The 25,919-nt window shown below is 38.1% G+C and overlaps 1 long non-coding RNA gene across 1 annotated transcript in view; it reads right to left on the reverse strand.

The window, feature by feature from the left end:
* Positions 1–9,849: 9,849 nt before the first annotated feature.
* LOC116491469 overlaps positions 9,850–25,919 on the reverse strand; it is a 107,082-nt gene continuing 91,012 nt past the window's right edge. The window contains exon 2 of the long non-coding RNA XR_004253493.1: positions 9,850–11,725. This is a non-coding gene — a long non-coding RNA (uncharacterized LOC116491469). The remainder of the gene's footprint in view (positions 11,726–25,919) is intronic.

Below are 25,919 nucleotides of genomic sequence, written 5' to 3' on the forward strand. Positions count from 1 at the left end.
AGGTAACAAATTTATTTGTCAATCCTTTCATAAAGCTGCATAAAAAGTGTGTGTTTTAAACACATTCCTTCACTGAGCCTTCTTTTCCTCCATCCTAACATCTATAATGTCTGTTTTAACATACAGAAGGAAATACTATTAAATCCGTGCTTGATTTATCACTATGCCTAGGTAGCCAAAAGATTTAACTAGAAACCACTCCAATAGCCTGTAGGTACCACTGACTTTCTAATACAAAAGATTTTTTTTTCCAACTTCAGCTTGCCAGGGGATTCACATTATCAGAGTTTGATTGTATTTGGAAAATGCTAAAATTGAATCCTCTGTATTCACCTCCCAGGCTGTTAAAGAGAAAGGTATCTCCTATGTTAAACTAGAAGTTAGATGAGGAGCAGGCACTCATCCACTGCAATCAATGACAAGCTAATGGGTTGCTGACCATAAATTCTCTGGAAACCTCGACATAAAGCTCTTGATTCAAGTGATCTGTGCTGCAGTCCCTGAGCCATTACAATCACTTTTATTTGCACAAACTTTTGGGGCCGGCATTAAAAGATGCACTACTTCAAAGAAAATATCAACATGATAGCTTAAAAAGAATGTTATTTTAAGTTGTCTGCAACTCAGATTTAAAAGGATATAATCAGAAATGCAAGCTGTAAGATATCCAGAGATAGTACAATTAATAAATCAATAAATTCAACTCTTTGGTACAATAATCATCATTATTGGCTGGATCCTCAGCTAGTATAAATAAATAGCATGAGGGCACACATGACAAGTTGCTTCATCAGCGACTGAAGCCTTGTTGTCTTTATACGTTTTGATTATTAAGGAGTTTCTTTGGCAAGTCAGTGCTATTTCTGAGTACACAGTTCATGTATTTGGGTCACCCTTACAGAAAGCTTGAAAGATTTATCCTTCTGACTTGGGGGAAAATTTCCGGAAAAAAGGGTGCTGACCTCCTGTCTGCCTACTTGGTGGCTGGTAAATGTTAGCACAGCTTGATAATATCAATTAGACTGAGAAGCTTTATTTTAAGTTTTTTGAACTATCACTACTGCCTGTGTCCATTTGTCTTTTTTATCCCCTAGATGTGCCATGACAAGGATTAAATGCGACACACACCAAACTTTGAATGTCCCGCAGCCAGTTCCAATGGCTTGGATGCTGTCATTTCGAGCTACATCAGGAACAGTGGCTCAATGGCTGCATCTGTGACACATGTCAGAAACTTTTAAATGTCTGCTCTTTTTTTCATCAGGATGCTTCTGTATCCTAGCTAGGGAAGAGATGACATTTTGTGTTTGGGTGGAACTTGTTGTAGCTCCCTCTTCCTGCCTCCTCTAACTGTCAGCCTGAGTTTCCCCTAAACATATCAAAATACAGGCAAATAAACCTTGTCATTTAGAAATATATTCAGTAGTAACCATGCTTGAAAACAATGTTTTAGGAGGAACTTGGGCACATTTTCTCATAGAATAATGCGCTACACAAAACACAGCGCTAGGCTATTTCTGACCTTTGTTATGTGCCGCCTTAGAAGATTGATGTGCACAACTCAGATACACATGAATTCCTTAACGTTTCTGTTCTTTTTCCACTAAAGTAGAATAATTTGGCATACAAAATACACAGTATAACAGGGTGCCTTTTTCAAGGCTTGGAAGAATTAACATTTTGATAAGAATACATAGGTTAAGGGTACAAAATGGATCATCTAATGGACACTAAGAGGTCTCAGGGCAGGACTCCAAGAGCTGAAAACACAGTTCAGAAGAAGAGAGCAGTCTTATATCATTATCATCTATGTAAAATAAATGCACATCCTTTTTAAGCTCAAATTGGGATTTCTTTGTCTTTTAATATTAAGATAAAAACAAAAATAACAAACAAACAAAACAAAACAAAATAATAGAACTGGACATCTTGATTATGACATTTTCCCTTTGGGTTTAATTGATACAATACATAGTCATTTTTCTTCGCTTTCCCTGGGCAGTCTGAGTTCTTCAGATTCTCCTGGAGTTATCTGTGACTGTGTATGGGCAGCCAGACATGTTTCACACAGTTAAACACTGTGTAATTTTACTCTGGGGCTCTCTTTACCCATTTCAACTGGCCATGTTTCAGCCAGATTTGACTGGCTGTTGGACTTAGAAAATTTAGCTTGTTAAAATAATTATTTGGGCTCCTAGTTAGATTTCTTATTTTTTAAAAAATAGCTTCAAGATCAAAAATGCAATGGTGGCACATGGGGCTGCACATATGAGAAAACATGCAATTCAATCATGTTTTTTGAAAATACATCATATAGGCCCATATCCCTGCTAGTACTAGAGGAATCCCCTAGAGGGATCCTAACAATAGCGATTGCTTTTTAGGAGAACCATTCTGCCTATTTACATCTGACAGTGAAGAAAGCTGGACTTAGATGTGAGATGCTCATTTAGCAGGGGGTAACCTGAGACATGATTCTGTTGTAGAGGGCATTCCCAAACCTTCAAGTAAAATGCATCCATTCCTGCTCTGGATAGATGAGCAATCCAGTCCTCAGTGCTGCACCCTACCTTTGCTGTGTATGCACCTCATTGTACATTCAATCCTGGCATCCAGGGACACTACAATTTTTTGTTTTATTTTTCCTCGGAGGCACTGTTTCACCATTAATTTCATTGCTAGATGAAAGACCATAACTGGAAGCAAAAATTCATTAACTTCTATTAAACTCTATATAAGTTACTTTAAAAGTCAATGCTTAAAGAAGGCTGCACTGAAGACTAAATGAAAAAGTTAATACCAAACAAGTAACCAGAATTATCACTGCACACAGTCAAGAATTTACTGTGTTCAGCCTAATTGGAAAATCAGTGAGTGAAAGGCAGGCAAAAAGGTGGAAAGGGCAAGAATACATTTATTATCCTCAATAATACAGTGATTATTAGCTAAGGATAAACAAGATTTCCAAATCTCTTATGATGTTACTTTTCTTCTCTGCAGGGATAAGGAAAGGAGGACTGCCAGCATGATATGAGACTTCTGATAAAGACAGTATTCTGCATTAGCCAGGAGCTACTGCAATGCATGATACAGACCTGATTAAACAAGAAAACACAACCAAAGCTTTTTGTAGTATTTACACGTTTTCAAACACATGAACATGATAGATGGATGAAAATAATATTTAGAAAATACAGCCTCAAATTCAAACTGCTCTGAAAAGTAAACTGTTATCACCACTACTTTGGGTAGAATGCCCTAAAGGATAAATTTTAACAATGGCATTAACAATGACATTTATTTGGGATTTACTTTTGTGTGTATATACATATATATATATATATATAAGTTAAAATGTGGCATTTTGTAAAAAAAAAAAAAAAAAAAAAAAAACAACAACAACACAGAGTGAGAATACAATTCTTGTGATATGTTATTGCAACAGAGCTGGGAAAGTTTCAATTAACTAAGTCTCAGAATCCTAACAGGTAAGAAGAGCAAACTACCATCTATATTTTTCCAGTATGGAAACAGGGACATACATTTTTATAAGCCTCAAAACCCAAATGACAAATGTAGCAGAATGTCTTATAGATCAAATCATTTATGTTGTGATTTGAGAAAAAAAAAAAAAAAAAAACACAAGTCAAAACCATCAGACCTGACTAAATGGTTAAAATAATTATATCTGGAATAGACTAAACCTCTGTAAAATAACAGTAATTTCCATTCTGATAGATAACAAACTGTTTCCACTGTCAAAACCTCCAGAAACTTATTAGCCAGCTTCTGCTTCAGAACTAACAATTCTCGGCTTCCTTCTTACCACAGGTGATAGACGCTCATGATTTTATATTGCATATCTTGGTACTTCATGTCAAAGAGCCTGCTTTTACATGTATTTTGATGTCTCATAAGAAAATGCAAACCATTCCAGCATTAAGCTGAAACCTGTGCTTGCCACTGAGTGCATCCTGATGAGAGAATGAATGTGCACATGGAGCAAAACATTTAAGTGTACAGTGTCCTGTTCCTGGCTTTGTTTGTTCAAAGCAAACCTCTATATTTTCCCTTTAAAATGGGTGTGTATTCCTATGTTTTGTGATATGTGCTCCTACTGCCATTGATGTTGAAAGCTTTGCCACTGACGTGAAAGGGAAGAAGATAAGACTCAGAATGTGCTTATACTATAAACTTGTGATTAACATTAACAGCTGGTAGGTTTTTTTGTTGTTGTTGTTGTTGTTGTTGTTTTCTCTTAAGCCTCATAAATACAGCTGAAAAAGCATTTATCTGAAAGTGGAAAATGAGGGCTTAGCTAGAGCTGTGCAAACCTTTCATAATGAAACCCAGAGCTAGCCTGATTTGGGAGAGTTGCTGGAGGTTTGACATTCAGGCCAGGTTTGCTAACCCCTCAGTGAATGTAGCTGATTTACAGTTTCAGATGAAAACCACATACAGCTCTGTAGTGGTTTTGGCTGAATGATGCTTTCAGCCTTTGCTCAATCCTGAAACTTATTGGGTGTGAACCCACAATAACCAAAACTTATTAAAAAAAAAAAAAAAAAAAAAAGAAGACTGGCATGAGCATCACATGAACAGAAACCACCCCAAGCCTCTCAGAAACCCAAGCACAGCAAGCAGTAGCTGGGAGGAAAGGTATGTGGTATGTTTAGCATTACAGATGTTGAGACCTTGCAGCTCCACCCTCATCTGAAGTAATAGCCAAAGAGGTGTGCAATTAGTGGGGCTCAAGCTAACCATATTAGGCACCAGTTGATAACTGCAGTTTGTCCATATTTCCCAGCTCACTGACATTTCCATTGCCTTTTATAATATGCACATTGTATAGTAGGTGGTGATTTGGTGGTTTGGGAAGTAGCCAAGGAAGGAGACTCCAAGTATAGTGAACTTTTTTCCAAAATTGATGTTGAAATTTGGCTACCTGAAACACATTACAAGTCATGGTTAAATCAGTAGGGTATTAAAAAGGAAATGATCTTGAGCAGAGAAGTTTTTCTTTTCCCCTCTCTTGCATTGTAATCCTCTGACCAGCCCTAAATCGACTACTAAGCTAAAGGAAATTAAAGAAAAGATGAATAAAAAAATCTCAAGCTGGGCCAAATTCATCCCCAGTGTAGCTTAGTTCAAGTAGAGTTAAATCAATGGAGTTCCACCAGGGATGCATTTGGCTTATTGTCAAAAGGAAATGAAGCAACTGTGCCCTCATTTACAGCTATCAACTTAAACAGAAATTTCATTATATGGGAATTTCTGAAAACAATTTCTAGGTAAAAAGAAGATTGCTAAGGTTGAACAGCACGTGTGTTTGAAAATTCCCTGAAGTCCACAACTGTCTGCTTACTCGATAGATACACTGAATGCCAGATAATTGAGTGCACACATTGTTTCAAAGGTCTTATAAAATCAGAGAAGCCTATAAAATGAATAAGCAGATTGTCTTCAGAAATCTTAACCTTTCTTTGTTTTTACTCTATTGAATCTTAAATACTGAATTGCAAAAAATAGCATTAACATAAAAGCAACAGTGCAATCTGAGATAAAAGTTATGCCAGCGATATCAATTTCAGTTACCTTGGTATTCTATTTATTTGCTTCACGCAAATGTAAAATTGATGTAGAAATTTTTAAGTTGCACTCTTCTGCCACTGATGTTCTCAAGTGTTTGACTGTGATCTGAAGGGATTCTGTGAAACTCCTCTTTACTTCCAAGTATAATAAACTAAAACATAACATTAATAAAGACTTTTCCAAACATATTATATTCTACAAACTTTATTATAAAGGTATAATACTATAAGGATGTATTTATATTCTAAGAGGATTGGTGGAACTGGATGAAGGGTGAGATAGTCAATTAAAAACTTTCTAGATTAAGATTAAGTAAGATTAAAAATAAATCTAGATTAAGTAAATTTACTAGATTAAGTAAGTTTAAAAATAAATAAATAAATAAATAAATAAATAAATAAATAAATAAAATTTGACCTTACATAGTTTTGTTTTTAAATTGGCAGCAAAACATTCAACCAGAATGCAAAATATTTCTAAGAAATTTTAAACTTGTGCTGGGAAGTGGTTTTGAACATATTTAGTGATGGCTCTCACAGCCATCATATCACATGCAATGTTAGAAGATAGAATAGACTTTTACATTACAACTTCCAAATGCAACTAACTTTGAACTAAATATATTTTCCAAGATGTTGTTACATTAAAATGCTAAGGATGCTGAGATGATGATGATATTTTGTGAATGTGCCATGACCACGACTTAGTTTGTCCTTAAAAATATCTGCTCCTTGAAGGCTTGTGAAAATCCGGATCTGAAACCTTAATCTAATTGTCAGCAACTCTAAGACAGGGTCAGCTTCAGGTTGACAACACCACCAGAGGCAAGTCCATCAGAGTCACCTAACCTAAAAGGTAACTTTAAGAAAGATTCAGCTCTTTTAGTACCACATACAGAAAACATATTAATTCAAACAGATTTGATGAAATAGGAGTGCTGGCTGTATCCTGCACATTCTCACATAACAAATGCCAAAGAAAATACTCTTAATACTCCTTAAGAACAAGTTATAAATTACTGGAAGAAGCCACTTTTCTTGGGTTGAACTCTCAGATAATCTGAGATCTCTGTAGGCTTTTCTGGTCATATTACAAGTAAAATGAGCATTAGCTGTAGAAAGGACAACACTCTTTAACCATTTAATACTGACAGAGTGGCATAAGGAAATCAAAGGCTATATCAGTTACTCACAGTCACAGGTTAACTTCAAGTAAGTTCAAAACAAGAAGGCATAAACCAGCTTGGTCCTTCAAGACCTTCAGACTTGCTTGTATATATAATAACGCCCAACTGTTGGGCATTATTTGGAATTGTTAGTGTAGCCATGGTCCCACAGTAGATGGTTGTCTTCTCACAATCATATCTTGTTTTCTTTTATTCCCATTACTAAAGTAGAAACGAATACAGAAAACAAATTTTAACTAAACAGCAGAAGTAGACTAGGCAGTGAGATGTAATGGTTACCAGGTGTTTATATAAAAACGCTGAAAAAGCAAACTATGCATTTCAATTCTTATACCACAAGCAGTGAAGCAGAAATTTCACTTTAAAAAGAAAATGGGAGCACTTACCTATTTCACGCCATCACTTGCTTGCAGAGCAATGACATGGCAATTGAGGCAGACACAGCTGGAGATCTTCAGGAATAGAGGACAACAGCTGGCAAGGCATGTAAGACCTGACTTGATATCACCTGATTCACTGTCAAATTCCCCAGACTAATCCGGCAAATGACTACTTAGAACGTGCCAAACATCCAGCCACAATCTTGCCTATACAGCTACACCTCTGAAAAACTGAAATTCACCTCTTTCTTTCACATATGCCAACCATTTAACAAAGCAGACAGACAGACGGACGTACACAGAGTAATAGGAAAACAAAACAACAACAACAAAAAAAAAGGAAACGCAAGCAGAGGCTCCTGTGACAGCTATCACACCACTTAAAGTAGAAATATACGGTAAGGCTCAGTCTGAGTCAGTACAAAATGGGCTGATTCAGAACCTCCCCATATAGGCTACACCTAGCAAAGCTCTGCTGATGGTAAACATTTCCCAACATGCTCGTATAGTTGACAGGAAAAAAAAATATTAATACACCCACTGGCAGCAAGCGAACCCTGTAATTTAAAGAAAGAAATTTCAAAAGCACAGGCAGGTTTGTTTCTTTCTTCTGACTTAAATGGGAACAACATAAGACCAATATCCAGTGATTTAGAAAATTCTCAGTGTTAGCTTCCCTTATTCTGACCCATCAGCCTTGATTATGCACCTTTTATTCAAATAAAAACAAATACTGGGATTTTGGCAGGAGGCTTATCTAAAATAAGATGGTAGAGCTGGGCCTACACTATTTGTTTAGCAGAGCTACTCAGGCATGAGCTAAGATTTTTATTTCAATCCAGTAAGACCACTTAGGTATCTGGGGACCTGCTAGCTGCAAAGGCCATGAGGCCATGGCAATACCATGCGGTCACAACTAAGGGGCTTCAGGGTTGGTTTGTGCAGCACATATTCTTCCGCAGAAGACTTAGAAATGCCATCCCCTCACCTCGAAGCAGAAGAAGGAGAGAACTGTCTTCATTTTGCCTCTCAGCTTGTCAAGTCTTAACAGCTTTAAAGCTTACATAGTACATACAACTGGCCATAAATGAAGACGCAGGCTGGACGAGCAGCCTGTCCCTTTCTTGGGGACAGGAGTTGACACTGTGCCCCCAGCACTGCTGGGGATATCCCTTGACATATCCTCATGTACATGCTCTCACCTGCACAGAACTTCAGTCTCACACAAGAAACAACAGATGGGAACTGACCAGCAGAAAAAGCTCAGAAAGAGGAAACAACACCCTCCCAGCATGGAAGCTGTAGTCACAGGAAACTATTGTGAAGTTATTTGTAGGTATTATGGACAAAAACAGTTTTAAGAAAAATTTGGAAAAGGATAACAAGAGCAGCTGTTTTTTTTAAGGAGCCTTTCCATTACAAAAGAGGGTGCAGAGGTTGCTCATCTGATACTCTAACAGAAGGACAACACAGGGTAGTTGCTGACAGGACACCTGTACATGTTGCTGTCCTTCATGCAAGTGTGTCCTCCTTAAACATAAGCACTCCTAGGGGCCAGGTAACATGGAGAAATTGGATGGAAAGCCTCCCTGTCCAGATTAGAAGAGGTGCACCTCAGACTGAGATAAACAGCAGACTGTAACAGTAACTTTGCAACGTTCAACAACTTCAGTGCATTTGGATGAAATTCAGTGACTTTTCAAAATAAGCAATTGTACTAAACAGAGGAGCACTAGTACAACTTCATATGCACAGTTTGCACTATAAATATTTATTAGTATGCTGCCAAATGAACTGGTATTTCTCCTGAATTATCTTAACAGCAATTGTACTTACAAAGGATCAGAAAACTTGAAAGCTTGTACAATGTCCAGCATAAAGATCCAGCAGATTACTGAAGATAATTTTCCATAACAATGGACAATATTTTGTTTCTTTTTATTATTTTATTTTGGTGTGTGTTTGTGATTTGCTGGTTGTGTGGCTTTTAAGAAATGACTTTTGCTCAAGCTTTCTTTATAGTCCATACAGAATAAATCTATCTTCTGACACTGTACAATGTGAGGAAAAAAAAAAAAAAGTGAAGAGCTTTACAAATGTTAAATGCATATATGGCAAGGCACGTTTTTATATATTTATATTTTGTATCTGTTATGAATTTCCACTGCAGCATTGAGGCATTCAAGAGGCAGGTGTTCAAATACGTCTTCAACTCTTCTTTATGCCCACTTCTCTTTAGCTAAACCCACTTAGGCTAACCAGTGGATTACAACACCAAAAGAAGCAAAGATACTTGAAAATGCTCCACATGCTAAAAAAGAATGTTGTTTGTATAAACAGCAATAAACATCCACGCACACACTAGTTTTTAAACAATACCCTAACACTTGTTAGCAATATAAAATAATTATTCATATATTATCCTTTTGCTTTTCCAGAATCAGTGACTTTTAATTTCAATTCCCTTCGAGCATCTTGTAATTAGGGCTTTATCATATTTAACTATAGGTATATAATCCTCCAAGTGAAAAAAGAAACCAAAATGGACAAGACTGTGATCACATCTCTCATTCCAAAAATATTTTTTGCCTCCAAAGCCTTGCATCGAACAAAACACTCCTAAAAATGATACAAATGGTTTTGACATTAGGAAAAGTAAACAAGCAAAATAAAGATGGAAAAATCGTATGGTCAGTTTGCAAGTGCTGTTTATTGTTTGAGGCAGGGTTAAAGCCTTTCATAAAGACAAGAACATACATGCAACCAGACTGAAAGTGACATGAGGTTATTCTCAACACCCAGCAGAACCCTGCTGCCTATAATATGCCACAGCCAAAGCATGTGGAGGCTTCAAAACAGACAAAATATTATGAACAAACTAGAATTGTTGTTATTCTGGTAACCAAGAGAGAAGACAAGTGCCCTACATACTTCTAATAATTATTTTTGTGGAGAGAAAAACAAAAAAAAAAAGCATTTTTTTTTCCTTTATTTAATATCTCCCAGGATTTCTAAGATGAATTGGCATTTCTTGGTAACCATCTATGACGTTAGTAGAGGTATTACAAGTGGCTTCCATGTTCCACTTCTGCATGCAACATCAGCCATGACAATGGCCAAAAACATTAGGCAACTTCTAAATTAGGAGCATCAAATAATTTCAAACAAACCAAGAACAGCCAGAGAGCGATGACTCTCAACTAGGACCAATATGGATAGGTTTGGAACAGAGGGCAGAATTTTTGCATATTCCTAGGTCACTCACATTGTAACTAGCAGTGTTTAACATGATGTATTTATTAGGCATTGTGAGCTTTCTTTCACAGTAAGAAGTTCATGCATGTCCAACGTGTTTCATAAACAAGCAAGAAATATGCTACGCGTTCTTGTTTTTTCACTGAAAACCTGACAGTAGTCCTTCTTAGGTAGAATTCAAAAGGTATTAATCAGAACTTTTCTCTAGAATATACTAGTAAAGCTGTTAATTATGTTAATTCCACCAGTTACTTTTATTGTCTTTTTTCCCATCTGAGTAATCATACCCATCTGGTGGCAATTTTATTTTATATCCCTCTTTTTAAGCTCTTTTCTCATTCCAAATTTAAGCATTTCATTCAAAATGTACTCTCTACACAAGTTAAAACTACCTTGTGCAATAAACCAGGAATAATGCACACTGTTAATATCATAATTGAGGGCTTTTTCCAAGTAGACAGACAACCTTGTGCAACTACTACAGTGTTAAAAATGACCCATTTTCTGAAGGTCAGAGTAAGCAAATGTTGAGATGTAATTTAATAATGAGCAAATTTTGTCTGCGAAATTGTTTAAACCCTTTTCCTTTGCATATAATCAAAAATACACATTGATAGTACTTTGCATAGCTGAAATATATTTTCAGGATTTTTTTTTTCCTGTTGAAAGAAACAATAATCCATATTGTGGAAAAACCAAACGTGCTCTATGAAGAGGATTTGTGTGAGCATGTAGGAGATGATAGAAACACAAGCACTTAATTCACAGGGAAAAAACTTAGAACAGATAAGGGGCTTTTTCATCTGAAATTATAGCCTCTCTCTATTATAAACACTTTGATATCGCCAGCCACTCTCGCTCAACAGGCAAGCAGGAGATAAACGTGCTGCTTTTGCTAAGGCGCCAACTGATGGAGCATGCTCACTGAAGCCCCAGGTGTGACCCCTGCTCTTCTGCAAGCAGCAATTGGACCAGGCAATCCATCACGGTGCTCCTCCTGTCAGGCCGGGTGCTCGGCTGCAGCTGTCTGTCACACTGGTGGATGGGACCTGCTTAAAGGCAATCATGTCAATCTCTATGTGGCTACTCAGACTAAGATAGAAGGATGATCTTGACAGGCTTGGCAAAGTCAGCAGAAGGCACTAGAGGACTTTAGTTACATGCTTAAAATTTAGATGCAATTTGTGCTTCTCATGTGGAGGGACTGAAGAGGCACGAAAGAGCGTTGTGTTCTACAGCTGGTCATCTCTGATGAATCTGTTGCCTTCGGAATGCTTTCCATAGTAAATGTAGCGACATTTTCCCAAAATGCCTACAGGAAACAGGAAATTAATTACAATTAGGAAAGCAGTGGCACAACATTCAGAGGCACACAAACAAGGAAATTTGAAGGAGGGGGACGAGGACGAACAGTTCTCTTGTCATACTGCAAAAGAAAGTTAGTACGTTGGAAATATTCAGTATTACCATTTCAACCATCAGCTTTTAATCCACTAGGAAAACTTATGTTCATATAGCTGCATGAGCTATCTTGTTAAACAAATACCTGTAAATGTCTTCAAAAATGGAATGACATCACACTAGAACATCATAGGCTGTATTTTAAATCACAGTAACACTTGACCATTTTTTAAAAACAGAGAGTCTGGATGGGACTTACAGTTTGTACTGTCTGCAATCTCCCTACTATGTGTTTACATGGTATTCCTGATGACTAAAAACAATTCAAGTGTTAATTATGCTAAATATTGTTACATATAGAGGATGACTTCAAAAATTACCAAGAACGCTGCTTTTGGGAGAAAAGGCACATTATTCTCAGTGTGTACAGGAGGCAAGATGCCTGACAAAGCCTTTACTGCTGTGGGTGAGACGTATATACCTGCAGATCTCACTACGTTATTCAAAAGCATCCCCTCTGGTGGTACTAAGTGGTATGTGAAAGCGTAAGTTCACAGTCACATCCCACCTGTGAACATCCTCAAAGATGCTAAATTTTACTAGCAGAGCTGTTCTTTGTGCCCCCAGGCACATATAGTCAAATTAAAGTCATTTCCCATGCACAGAAGAAACGTGAAAAAGTCTCTCCTATCCTGGGAGCGTCTGACACAGCTGTCGCTGAAGTACGTAGTTCACCCCCATAAGGGCACATATAACCTAGAAAGGAGACAATCATTGCCTTACATAAAGGGTAAAGATTAGGAAGGAGCATGATCCTCAATTCGTTTCAGTTCTGGCTTGCCAGGACTCACACAGCAGGAAAGGTACTCACTTGCAGTATGAATCAGATATACAAGCTTTTATATTCTGCATCTATGTTTCCAGTGCCATGTGTGCCAGCTAAGCAACTAAAGCCTTGGAAGGCACGGGATGTGGAAGATTAATGTCAAACCATTCTCTTCTTTCTTTCTAAAGCATCATGGTAACCCATTCCTATGGAAAACAAAACAAAACAACAACAAAAAAAGATACTCCCATCATTCACTGTGAAAAACATATTCCTCTTCAGGAGAGGAAAAAATGGGGACAAGTGCAGTGTTTGGTGCCACTCCCTTTCTCCACAAAGCTTTATTCAATAATTTCAATTTCCATAATTTCTGTAGTGGAGCAGTTTCCACATTCAAAGGGTGATGTTATCGTCCCTAAGCAAGCGTCTAACGAAAAGCCAGCTTTTACCCCAAACAGATGATATTCCAAGTCAAACTGCAGCAGGCATTAGATTGGAAACAAGACCATTTAGAGTTCTAAATGTAAAGGATACAAACAGTTTATTAACGGCATTCTTCAGAGTCCTTTTTCACTGGCATTGATAAAAGTCTTGTTTGAGGTCTGCCGCATTTCTTGAGGACTGGAAGCGAGACTGTTTATAGAGATGCTGGTGAGAGAGTGCTGTTTGATGAATGCTGGAGACTGTAGCTAGGTGTCAGCGCTTAGAAAATGAGGCAAGGACATGAGGTATTAATATTGTCAATGATCTCTTGACAGGAAAACAGATACTGCATTCACCGTCAGATTTAAATAGACATCAAGTGCATTAACGACAAAAGGGCAGACTTCAAACAAAGGGGGCTGTATGGTGTTGCGCTGAGCGAGTCTCCGAGTTGGCAATAACCTGATCTGAAAAGACACTGTCAGGACTACAGACAGGCCCCGAATTGTGTGCGGTGACAGAAAACAGAGATGCTGACAGAGATACCGGTGCCATATTATGCCAAGTATATTCCAGCGCTGTCTCCAGCCCTAACTAAATCTGACATCATTTCCTATCGCTTATAGTATTCTCCACTGCTCCGGCAGAATATTTCTCCCCAGACATCATTACAAACTCCACTGTAGTTTTAAAGTTACTGGCAGGCCTGTTCTGTCACAGAGGTTGGGTCTACAGGCCTAAGGATAACCTCAGTCAATCTAAATTTGGAGTTTGCTGGAGAAGTGCTCTCATTTTCACTGATATCTCAGCTACTTGAGGTGATCTGAACGCTGAAGTGTGAGGAGCTGTCACCTTGAATAAAATCCTTAAAGTAAAGACGCTCGGTTCCTGGGATGTTCAGCAAAGATGTCGGACAGTCTGGCAGCAGGAAATGAAATCCAGCTGCTGCTGCTCGCCTGGGGATAAAGGTGCTTGGGCTAGTGACAGTTAAAGTCAGCTGAAATTTTTGAACTCCTGCAGCCTACAATTGTTTAAATTAAGGAAGTGTTGTCTCCACAGAGATTCCCTACCAAGGCACACAGCTGTGATTCGATTGCCAGGCATATTACACACACTGCTCAGAGAGTCTTGATAAAAGTGCAGTTGAAAATGTTGCCATGAGACTTTATTTATCATGAAGGTTATTTGTAAAACAATAATCTGGCTCATAAATTAAATGCGGTGACTGGTTGGGTTTTGTTTTGTTTTTCCTCTCCATTTCCCACTCCCTTTGGCAACTGCAGAAAACCAAGAAAAGGCTTATGTGCTGCAATAAGGGTTTTGATGCTAAGATATGTTGTATGTGAATTTAGGAAACCTACAGCTTGCCTCCTGCCCATCTGCAATTGTACTTGTCCTTGCAGTTCAGGAACATGGATATGGTTTTGCACGCAGACAAGGGGAGGAATTGGGGGAAACAATACATCTGTGACTTTTGTGGTGTTTTTTAATTAAAATATCCAGCTTGGCTATAATAACCTAAGTACACAGCCTATGCATCAAAACAACACACAGCATCCTGAATGAGGTTGCTGCTTGCGGTTCTTGAGGAATGACAACACAAGGTCTTTTGAGGGATCATCTTCCCTGAATGAGGCTTCTAATTTTTCTTAAGTAGCTGCTTCTACCATCACCACAAGCTGTTAGAACTATAATTATGAAAAAAATGCATTGGGAAAAATCATTTTTAAATTCACCCTTTATCTTTTAAATGTTTTCCCCCTTCGGAATGGATGTTCTAATTATGCTGGGTAAGTAATGACCTTGCAGTTGCTTGCATGTGTTGTGGTATCAGTCTTTTTTCACAAACACATTGTAATGTCAGCAACACCAGCTTTTCCCTAGCTGAGGGAAAACCCAATTATCCAAATAAATAAATAAATACATACATGCATACTAAAGCATACGAAAAATTGTTCAAGTCATGTTTGCTCCTTTTAAATTGGGCATGTGTTGCAGAGAGCTATTGTGCAGTTGGAACTCCATACACTTTCCTAGAGTAGAAAAAGTTTGTAGATGTTCATGTATTACAGGGAAAATGATAAAAAAGCTGTAATGGGATGTGCTAAACTTTCAGATCATACAGCCTCAGCCATAGGTCCAAATTCAGATGAAGCCAACAGAAACATATGGGAATTGTTATCTGGTAGCATCTCATTGTCTATCGTGGTTCACACTTTTTCCTAGTAAATAACTGCTCTGCACCTATTAAAAAGCACCTCTCAGCCATCACAGCTGGGGCAGCTGCTAGCAGCACAGCCTTCTCCAGTAGCATTCAGTTTTCTTTAAAAGTAATTACTAAAACTAAGTAGTCAAGCCAAAACTTTTGCCATCCCCCCCTCAAAACTATTGCCACATCTGCCCAAGATCCCCCTAAGGCACCCATTTTGACATCAAATGTTTTTAATAAACCCCTCTGCAACTGCAAACAGCGAAGTATTCACAATTAAAATTGTCTGTCAAACACATTGGTTTACAGTACACAGCAGGGATTACATTTCAGCATACAGTCCTCTGCCTGTTTTTCACATGGGCTAACCACAGGTCCTCATACTAGGCACTGTGGTCAGATAAAGTGCAGTACTTCACACACAGACTTGATATTCTAGCAGGATTCCACTTTGCCTAAGTTTAATTTGAGTATGGTACCTAAATCCTCCACTGCCAATTTGTATTTGATCCATATTCATCTCTTTCTCCACACCCTGCTGTTGTATAGTTTTGCTATGGGCTATTAAACAGCTGCCATGTTCCACTAAGAAGCTGCGTGCATTTCAGTGTGGTTATACTACCAGTCTGTAAATTGTTTTGAGACCCTTCAGGATGAAATATCAATACCATTATCATTTTTTTCATAGGCACTTGGGCATTTCCTACAATTAATGAACAGAAGTTGCAAAATTCCCTGAAATATTAATACGAACTTCCTTTACTGGAAATAATTCCCTACCTACAACATTCAGAGGAGAATAAATACCTATCTACAAACAGTTTCATATATACAATGCTACTGATTTAGGCAAAACACATCCATCAGCTGCTACAATTTAAAACTAAAACTTCTTTCTCTAAGGGTATAAGTGAAGCTAGTTTGAAACAAAAATCCTTTTGCACAGGAGTTTAATTTTTTTTTCATTTTATGTTTATCTTCATGTAAATAACAACTTTTTGTACTTGACAATTTCTTATCTTCAATTTCACTTTGATTTTTTTTATCAGAAATGAAGCACTAGGGTTTTTCAATAAATTAGTAGCCTGATCCTACAGACCCTCAATAGCACATAGGTTCTCTCATTTTCATCAAATCATCATTAAAAACATTAAAGCATCTGAATGCTGTAAAAAGCATCAAAATATTTTCAAACATACTCCTTCAAAATATTCACTTTTTAAACCTCAGTAAATCATTTCTGGCACAACTTAATTGAAATGGACCATCTAGTTATTTAAAAGCAAGCAAATAAAACTAAAAAAAAAATAAAAAAAAAATAAAAAAAATCAGGTAAATCAGCCTGGTATTCAGGGAGCATAAAGCTGTGCAAAGCTTCACAGCACACAAGGGTGGGAACCTGAGGAGGGTGCTAGAGGGAGAAGAAATGCTAAATCTCTCACAGGGAAGAAGAAAAAAAAAGAAAAGAAAAAAAAGAATAAACAAAAAGTTGACTTAGGCCCAAGTAGTTAGCTTTTAGTTCTACTGAGTCTTGTGGCTGTAATAGCAGGGAGATACTTTACAAATGCAAAAAAAAAAAAAAAAAAAAAAAAAAAAGAACCTCCCCTTCCCCAAATGTTGAGTACTTGTCCAAGTCACTCACTCTTCAAAGGTTAATTCACCTGCTTTAACTTCCACACACTTATGCATTTGTAGTTGGTCTTTTTAGTTGTTTCTGTAAAAATGTAGAAAATGCATTTTTATAAAGAACAATAGTCTGAGCAATTTAGGAACAAGAAATCATTTACCTTTAGAGATCTATTAGAGCCAAAAGCAGAAAAGAACTCTTTTTTAGTTATGTTTTTGACCCATAATCTGTAAAATGGACCAATTAATTACAAATTTGAAATAATAAACTTATTGTAGGGCAAGAATGGAGGGAACTATAGACAGGCTTTTTGTTCTTCACGATTACTTTTGGTGGAACAAAACAAGTTTCTATTGAATATGCTCCAGCCCATGAACTTTCTGACACAAGAACATGAAAAGATCAACTGTAATGTAATAAAAAGTGTAAGGGACCACCTGGGTCGGTCCCTAAGTCCTCCTCAGAGAAGCCAGGTACATAACACAGAGAGTCTATGCAAGCTTTCAACCTGCCCTGTCAAGATAAAACACAGTGCCACACAGCAAACAAACCACTGTCAGTATGGAGGAGCTCAAGCTCAAAAACTGCAACGTGACATGGAAAAAGAACAGAAGAGCTACCATTGTCAATGCCAATGTGAAGGAATCCCTGACTACTACAGTTCAACCCATCTGTTGTGACCACAGTTTCCAAATGCCCCACTACAGGTTGGAGTCAAGACACGAGAATAAAGTAGGCATCTGTTACAGTCTGCATCAATATCCTGTATCCATTTCTTTTGTCTTGCCTATTTTGACCTATAAGCTTGTGAGGACCTAATGGGAAGACTCAGTACCTTTCAATATGTCCTTTTGATAGCAGAAACAACTGTCCTAATCACAGCCCTCCCTTTGTGGGTTGCAATGCTAAAATAAGGTAGCCTTCATGCTCAGGGGAGATGAATTACCTCTTCGTTCTTCTCCCTGCACAGGGATTCCAAAAAATGATAATATTTTCCTCTGGACACCCTACAGCATGGGGCATGAAGTGCTCTCCTTCATACTGAAAGAAATTACTGAATGGCACAAAATGAAATCCATATCCATTCTGTGGCAATGGTGTTGGAATTACACACCTAAGCTAGAGCTGAGAGGAATCAGGGCAGGCAAAACTAAGACCCAGAATTATTGCAAGCATCCTGCACAGACAAGTACTGCGACATGTCAAGTCTCACTGGCCTGTTTGTAGGAAGGGGGGAAAAAGGGGGAAGTGAGAGTAGGGGAGGGGAAGGAAAGCAGTCAACAGGGAGATGTTGGAAAAATTTGCAATGAAGGTGATAGGAATATAAAGATGTGAAGTTTGCATCCCAGGCCAAGGGAGCTGCATAAATGTTCAGTGTAAACTAGCAGTCAAGCTGATGTGTGATAAAGTGCAGCCTGCTGTAAATACACTTCAGGGCTCCCAATGCAGCTGGGGATGAAACTTGTAATTTGGAAGGGGGGAGGGAGAGGGAAGTAAGAGAAAAAAGAGTAAAGGAAAAAAAAATGCACTGCAAGCTTTTTCTCACATAATCTGTTACTGGAAAATTGAGAAGCTTGTCCAAGTCCGTGGGAATAAGCTGATGAGCTGATACTTAATAATAAACCATATTGTGTCATGGTGCGGAGTCATCTAGATCCATTCAGGCCACAAACTATATTACTTTATACAGCCCTGGCTGACATACATTTAAAGCCCTCTACACATTAAGGAGCCATTAGGCTGACAGATTAAAAGTTATCTTGGAGCTAATGTTTCCATTATGCGTATCCTGGCAGTGGAACAATCAACACACTGTTCCTCAGATGTCATACTTTGTTTAAAAAAAGGGTAGGGGGAAGAAAAGGGAGAAAGGAGGGTATCTCTCCCTCCTTGAATGACATTGACATGATCAGCTTTGATCTAGGCATGTGCTGTCTACAGATTCTTTACTGTTGGCTAAAATAGGAGCATTTAGGGCATAATACTTTAAATCATTAACCAGTACTGTACTCCTCTGGGTATCGTTGTTACAATTTAAGGTCCCACACTTGGGATTTCTTTGGAATCTTTCCATGCTTATTGTAACCATCATCAGAGAAATATGTTGGGGGGTGTGTGCATCTGTCTCTCTAATGAAAATAAAGTAAAAATTACCAAACAAAAAATCCAAATGCTTTTGTCTCTTTACTGTGTCTTTACAGTTTTTACACTCAGGTAGTGTCATGGATTGAATTAATCCAGACTTTACAACAAAATATTTCTTGTTGAATATGCTGACATTTTTAAGCAGATATTTTTAAATAGTTAGGCACATAAATTGTATATTCAGTGAGGTACTGCAGTCAAAGAAACCCAAATACACAGAAAATATCAGCACACCAGATATTACAGATTAAATTATACTTAAATTCATATATATAGAATACCACTCTTGAGGGGGATGGAGGAAAAGTATGGGTTCATAGTTCTTCTAGTCTTTTGAACACTTTTGCATATACCTCATTCTCTCGTACTGATCTAAATAAAAGCAGTAGGCTAAAAGCAGAATAAATTACTGTAAGGATCCAGTGCCAATCAGGCTGCATCTGTTAAGCATCCTCCATCTCTCAACCAGTGTCACAAAAGCTGCAGTGCTTTCTTTTGATGGCCAAGCACCCAAACTGGACCAGCACTTTCAGCCACCAGCCACTCCCTGCCAGCAGCTCCACGCCGAGAGCAGCAGCACTAGAGGGCAGCATGCATTTGTCTAAAAAACGGACCACACCAGCAAGCGAAATACGCCGCGCTGACAATTAAAGCAATACTGTTTGTTAGTTTTGCAGCCAATTTCTTGTTCTGTCATGATCAAAGCCTATATTCATACAGTCTTTGCTTTCAGCTTTTCGCCCAGGAGCCTGACTGCTGGCTGGAGTAACCTCAGTGAGCATCAGTCTGTGTATACAGATAGCTGCAGAAGGATGTCACCGGGCAATGGTCTGAACAAAAGGCTCAAAATGTTGTTCGGGGGGAGGTGATGGCCGTGCACACTACCAGCTCCAAGGGCAGGTGGGGTGGCACTTTGTAGTCCCTCACAACATAAATGTTAGTGCTGTTTTCAACAGTCTTTCTATTACTTTTGATAATGCGCCAGTGTGATCACTGAAGTGACGTTAAGACATTAAGAGACACTTTTAATACCTTTGCTATAGTGGGCAAGGAGGTTGTAAAAATCCCATCCTCACTGTATATTAAAGTTCAGCTGTTGAGCATACACTCACCAGATTAACGTCCAAGATTTTCAGTTAATTTGGCTAACATATGTAAAAATGGCATTTCTATAGGCTGCTCTAGACTTTGGGCAACATTCTACTAATAATATGTACATTAATCAGCAATGGAATTAAACCATAAAGAATGAAAGGATCATTAAGAAAACAGAAAGTGAATATAATTATATTTTACTTTACAAACTTTAACCATGCGCAGATTGCATTAAAAGTAAATGTAAGGGGGAAAAAAAGAGGGAAGTAAGCTCTTTTAGTAGCTGTGATAGAATTAAACAAATGTACTGTGATTTATGTAGCAGAAAGCAAACTTTTGGAATAATTGTTCGGAAAGTCTACAAGCATTCCAATAAAATTACAAATTCTTATATGAAAAAAATTGAGCAGCAGAGCCCTTCTGGAGAGTTTAGACATAAATTTGGCTCATCTCATGAGTAAAACTTGCTTTTGGATCTCAAATGTGTTCCTGCTGGAGGAGTTCACATCAGGAAAAAAAAAAAAAAGCCATACAAAACTCAGTCTGGCTCAAATGGTTTGAAATTTCTCAAGAGAGTCATCTGAAATAAAGACAAGTTACTTTTTATTTTTAAAGCTGGGAAAGAAAGTCTCTCAAATAAAATTAAAGAGCATAATGAAATAGTGCTGCTGTCACATTATGATACAGTTAAGGGAACCTTCTTTGCATGTTATTACTTGCTCCCTTCCATAAGCCCTTCCTCAGAAACAAAGGAAACATTTAACTAATTGCTAATGATAGAATTGCTATGATTCTTGCTAATACAAAAACAAGCATTCTTAAGCAGCTGACACTGCAAAGCCCTGGGTTCCCTTGATTTCCAGTGGAAGCTAAAGGCATTTAGCACTCTGTAAGACACATCCGGACCCCACATAACTGGTGAAATGCCTTCCCTCTTGTAGCTATTACTGTATAGCACCAAATGAAATCAAAAATGCATCTGGATCCAAGCACCCTAAACGTTCACTAAAAGCCTAGTTCTCTGGACTAAGCCTGGGCTTGTCTCTTAGCATAATTTAGTTCTATGCTATATCACATCTACACCACCATAGCCTATTGCCAAATCCTTACTGGCCATAGTCTAATTCCCAAACACTGCCTGCCTCCAATACTGAATGCCAAAATACTGTCATGGTTTCCTATCTTCAACTCTCTTCCCATTCCTCAGCCTCCTTTTACAAATACGCTAATGAGAGAGGGGCTGAAGGTTAAATCATAGTGGACAGCAGAATGCAGTTTACAAGCACACTTGTAGCCTCTATGGAATCTTTTGCTAAAGATAGGAGGCTAAGGAATAGCTGAAGAGAGGCACATTAAAACCCTTCCATTAGGGTCAGAGTTATTAAAGTTTAGTCAAAGCACAGAAGACTTTCTAACAAGTATTATGCTTAGTAAACGTTTTCCACTGGAGCAAGGATATTGGTGAGAGCTTTTGGAGTGTGTCAGTTAATCAGTATTCACCCGCTTTGACAGCTTGAAATATTACTCACTTATTTGGCTGGTTCAAATTTGTCAGACTTGACTATGTCGTAAGTTAACATGTCCCCATATTAAAAAGGAGCCAACTGGCAAATGTGCACGTTGGACCTAATAAAACACATCTGGCCAAACAATCAAGCAACACTGATCACTGTATCACTCACAAGCACAAATTAACAGCGACTGTCTGTGAGACTACCAAGCTAAACAGGAAGCAATAACCTACTGCCTTACCAAATAGCCATTAAACGGTTAACTGAAGGATAAAGCCTCCACAGCATTCTGTTTCCAAGACAGTCAATTGCTTGGTTAAAGCCACATAAACGTTTTAGATGGCTTGGGTCATTTGCTGATACAAGTGGAAGAATTGCTTAGGACAGAAGCTGTCCCCCTACCCAGAGATTGTTTTCTGCCAAGGAAGCCGCATCTGCCACAGGAAGGCCATTTAGGCAATGGCTCTCACAGGTAACACTCCTCACCTCTGCTCTCATAGTGGGTGACACTGAGACACAGAATGAGAAAGCGCTATGGAGCTAGCAGCTATTCTGGAATTAACCATCATGTGAATTTGACTGGAGAGCTGGTCACATACATTCACTGTTCGGTTAAACATATCAAGGAGCAGGGTACATGACTGCTGCTGTTAAAACCTGGGCTTTGTCCTGCAGGAGTAAGTGCTAGGAGCAGTGTTATTAGGCACACCAACATCCACGGCATCCTTTGTGCTCTCTGACAGCAGCAATACACAATACAACTGCCCTGCTGAAGACCTCAAAGATCTCAAAAGCAATAACAGAAAAAAAAAATATTCAAGGAAGATCTTTTTCAGGGATGAGGAAAGTTTAACCACTTACATGTGTGCAGTGAACCCTCTGGTCCTTTCAGAGAGGCTCCTGGGAAGCAGCTATACGCTACTGAAGTATTTCAGTCTTTGGGCAAAACAAGCTTGACATCCCTGTTGGCATCTCTGCTGAGAACAGACACAGGCCTTACCCAGAAAACATCAAACGTGACTTTCTGCTAGCTGTGGCTGGAATTAAGCTGAATACTGAAGGCAGGGGGAGGAGAGGTCGCTGAGGAAGCAGTAGTTAACGGGGTAAAGTGAGTGTCATAATCCCCAAATTGCAGTTGGACTGAATGTTTTCAGACAATTTGCCTGTCTAAACCAAGACAGTATCATTTTTCTTTCTTCTAGGAGAGGGTTAAGAATAATCTGAAGCTTGGAAAATGGCTGCTGTTGATACTAGTGAGGCCTTCTCTTTAACTAGATCCTTCAGGAAAAAACAAATTAATCAACAGCCAGCTGAAGTGGGTTTAATGATTGCATTCTGCATACAATCAGCTTTTCCCTTTTCAAGGGCCATCAATATGTCAAGGGAAGACATATCTGAAGGATATAGCTCTTAACATCAAGGTTATCTATTCTCCACAAGGCTCCCACTCCTTACTGGGCTGATACTTTACACTGCCTGTGTCTAACATTTTCATCAACTCTGCAATCAATCAAGGTAATAATGTTGTGCAAAAAATCAATTAACAACGCAATTAAACTTTCCTTATTATCTCAAAGGGCTGAAATAATACCTAAAGGGAAGATAGACTCACTGAATGCAGACATCCATAACCCAATGTGAAAGTGAATTATGAGGTTAGACAGATGCAGGCATGTACTGGCGCTGTTATTTTCAAAGGGATATATCTCATCTAGGCAGTGTATCAGTCACCACCAATCCCATACCCTAAAATTCCAAATTACTTTTAAGAAATATACGATGTGCAATATCCATTTCATATTCTCTTTTAGAGATAAACCCCCCAAAATCTGAACAGGAGTATTATTCAAAGACAAAATGATCTTTCAGAGAGAACATAAAATATAAAAGCTATAATAACATTTACATCTGTATACCACCCATGTCTGTAAATGCAGGTCATCAATTATACATAATCTGTAGTGAATAAGGAACAGAAGAAGTGGCACAACATTTAAAGCCCAAAGGCTCAGATTTGCAAATACCTTGCATCAAGTATGCTGAAGGAAGAGCCCCAAAATAAACACACGCAGCAACAACAGCGAGGACTGAAGTATCATTCACTGAAAATAAGACAGAGTACCTATATTATTGTGTAATTACATTCAAGCCTCATGGAAACATCATTCCCAAGAGCTAAGAGTTTTAAAGTGCATTGAAAGAAGACAATTAACCCTTTGCTGCTGGGAGAATTTGGGTTTTAGCATAGAGATGTTAAGGATCAGGGGCACTCACTACACTGACACAATGGAGTTAATATAATTAGAAGCCCAGGTGCAGTAGTCTTGTGTCAGAGCTGCATGGATGAGGATTTGCAGGAGGGAGAAGAAAGAAGAGTAAAGAACACATCTAAAAATTAATTACCATATGAGTGATCTTACTAATCCCCAGGGACAAACAAAAAATACTGCTGTACAAAGAAAATGACCGCAACCAAGCTAGGTGTTTTTTATTATTCTTGTTTTTTTTGACACCTATCATTTTCTATCACACAACATGAACAACCCTCCTCGGCCACTCCCACCCCCCTTCTCAACATACACACTGCCTTTAGCCGCTGTTGTTTTGATTCAACATAGACAAAAAGATAATGAAAAAAAAAATAGGAAAGGGAAATTTATGGCAGAGTAACAAGCTAGGATCACATCCTGCAATAAGCTCAGGAAAATTCAGAAAAGGAATTGGAAGGAACACTGCACTTTGAATCCCTCTATTAAAGGGCTCTCCGTGTCTATGTTCGCAAAGGTGTTCTACAAAGCAGTTCTCCCAGCAGGGTTTGCTTAAGCACATAACAGCTGCAGTTTAGAAATGGTCTATTCTTACAATTAGCTCATGTAGTGCAAGTGGCTTGTTTGGACCAATAACATCTTTTTTTGTTGTTGTTGTTGATAATTCTCTCTGGTTTTGTCTTTGTCTTGCACTTCCTGCTCTTGCTGCTACCCCCCATGTTGTGGAGTCAGTCATGGGTGAGACACGAACACGTGAATTCAAAACAAAATCTTCCACAATTTGAAGCCTTACATACTTTTCCTGCATGGGTTTTGGGCATTAATATTATTCCAGGATTAGAGAATTCAACCATTACTATCTTAACCTTAAGGAACATAATTAATATGTTTTCATTTTCAATGACTTCATTGTGTGTCTATCAACTGGAACCGTTCCTGCTGTGTATTTGATTCCACTGACGATGGGGTGTGTTGGATTTTAAATGATGTGCTAGCACTTCTGTTCCCTATATACTTTAGTTTATGTGTTATTCATGACTTGCATTTGGAGACACGGATGATACACAGATGTAAATGTTATTAAAGCTTTTGTGTTTCAGATTCATTGTGAAAGACTTCTTTGTTTTCGAATAATTCTTTTAACCATCACAAATAACCAGCAATACATGACATTGTCTTGAGACTTTTTTCTTACCCGTTGAGCTTTTGATGAAGAGATTTTTTCCCCCCTCCCTAATGCTTTCTCTTCATCAAAATAAAATACAGGATAAACTGACAGACAGCAGAGTTACACCTGCAGGATAATGTAGAAGTAAACCCCTTTTTATATACACTCATTATACAAAACTAGAACCAAAAGTTACTTCATTTTTGAATAGCTGTCAGGGCTGCAGGTCCCAGTTCGAGAAGGCTGTGACTGGAATCTTCCTTAAGCACCACATTCATATTTCTCAGAAATTCAGGAAGAACACAGTAAAGAAGAAGGTACTACATCAAATCATGTCTCCCTAGCTTCTTTTTCATTTAGATTCAAATAATTTTAGAATAATAGTTTTATATTATTATTAATATTTTAACTATAGGACTGGCATTTTTGCATCAATTTTGCACTGGTGTTATGTAGGAAGGAAGTGAAACACAAAAACATACATAAATACACAGTATGTATCAGCCTTGCAAAACATTAGCCAGCCAGTAGTCTTGGGCATTTTTTTTTTTGATGGACAGATAAAATGCCATTAAATTTTTCATTCTCACTTATTAAGGCCAAGCAGATAAATTTGTGTGTCTGGGCTGGTAAATCTTCAAGACAGCTGTGTGAGGCTGCTGCACTTAAGTGCATATATACACCCACGTAACTTTGAACTGAAAGAAACATGCCATCACAAAGCCATGTTTAATCACTAATAATTTTTTTCATTTGACAATATTTTTTCATACATGCTTAGATAGTTTCTTGAAGTTGAACCTCTTTTTAAATGTGAAGTTCTATTCTCCATTT

This window comes from Aythya fuligula, chromosome 7 (genome assembly GCF_009819795.1).
Source record: "Aythya fuligula isolate bAytFul2 chromosome 7, bAytFul2.pri, whole genome shotgun sequence".
NCBI classification, from domain to species: Eukaryota; Metazoa; Chordata; class Aves; order Anseriformes; family Anatidae; genus Aythya; species Aythya fuligula.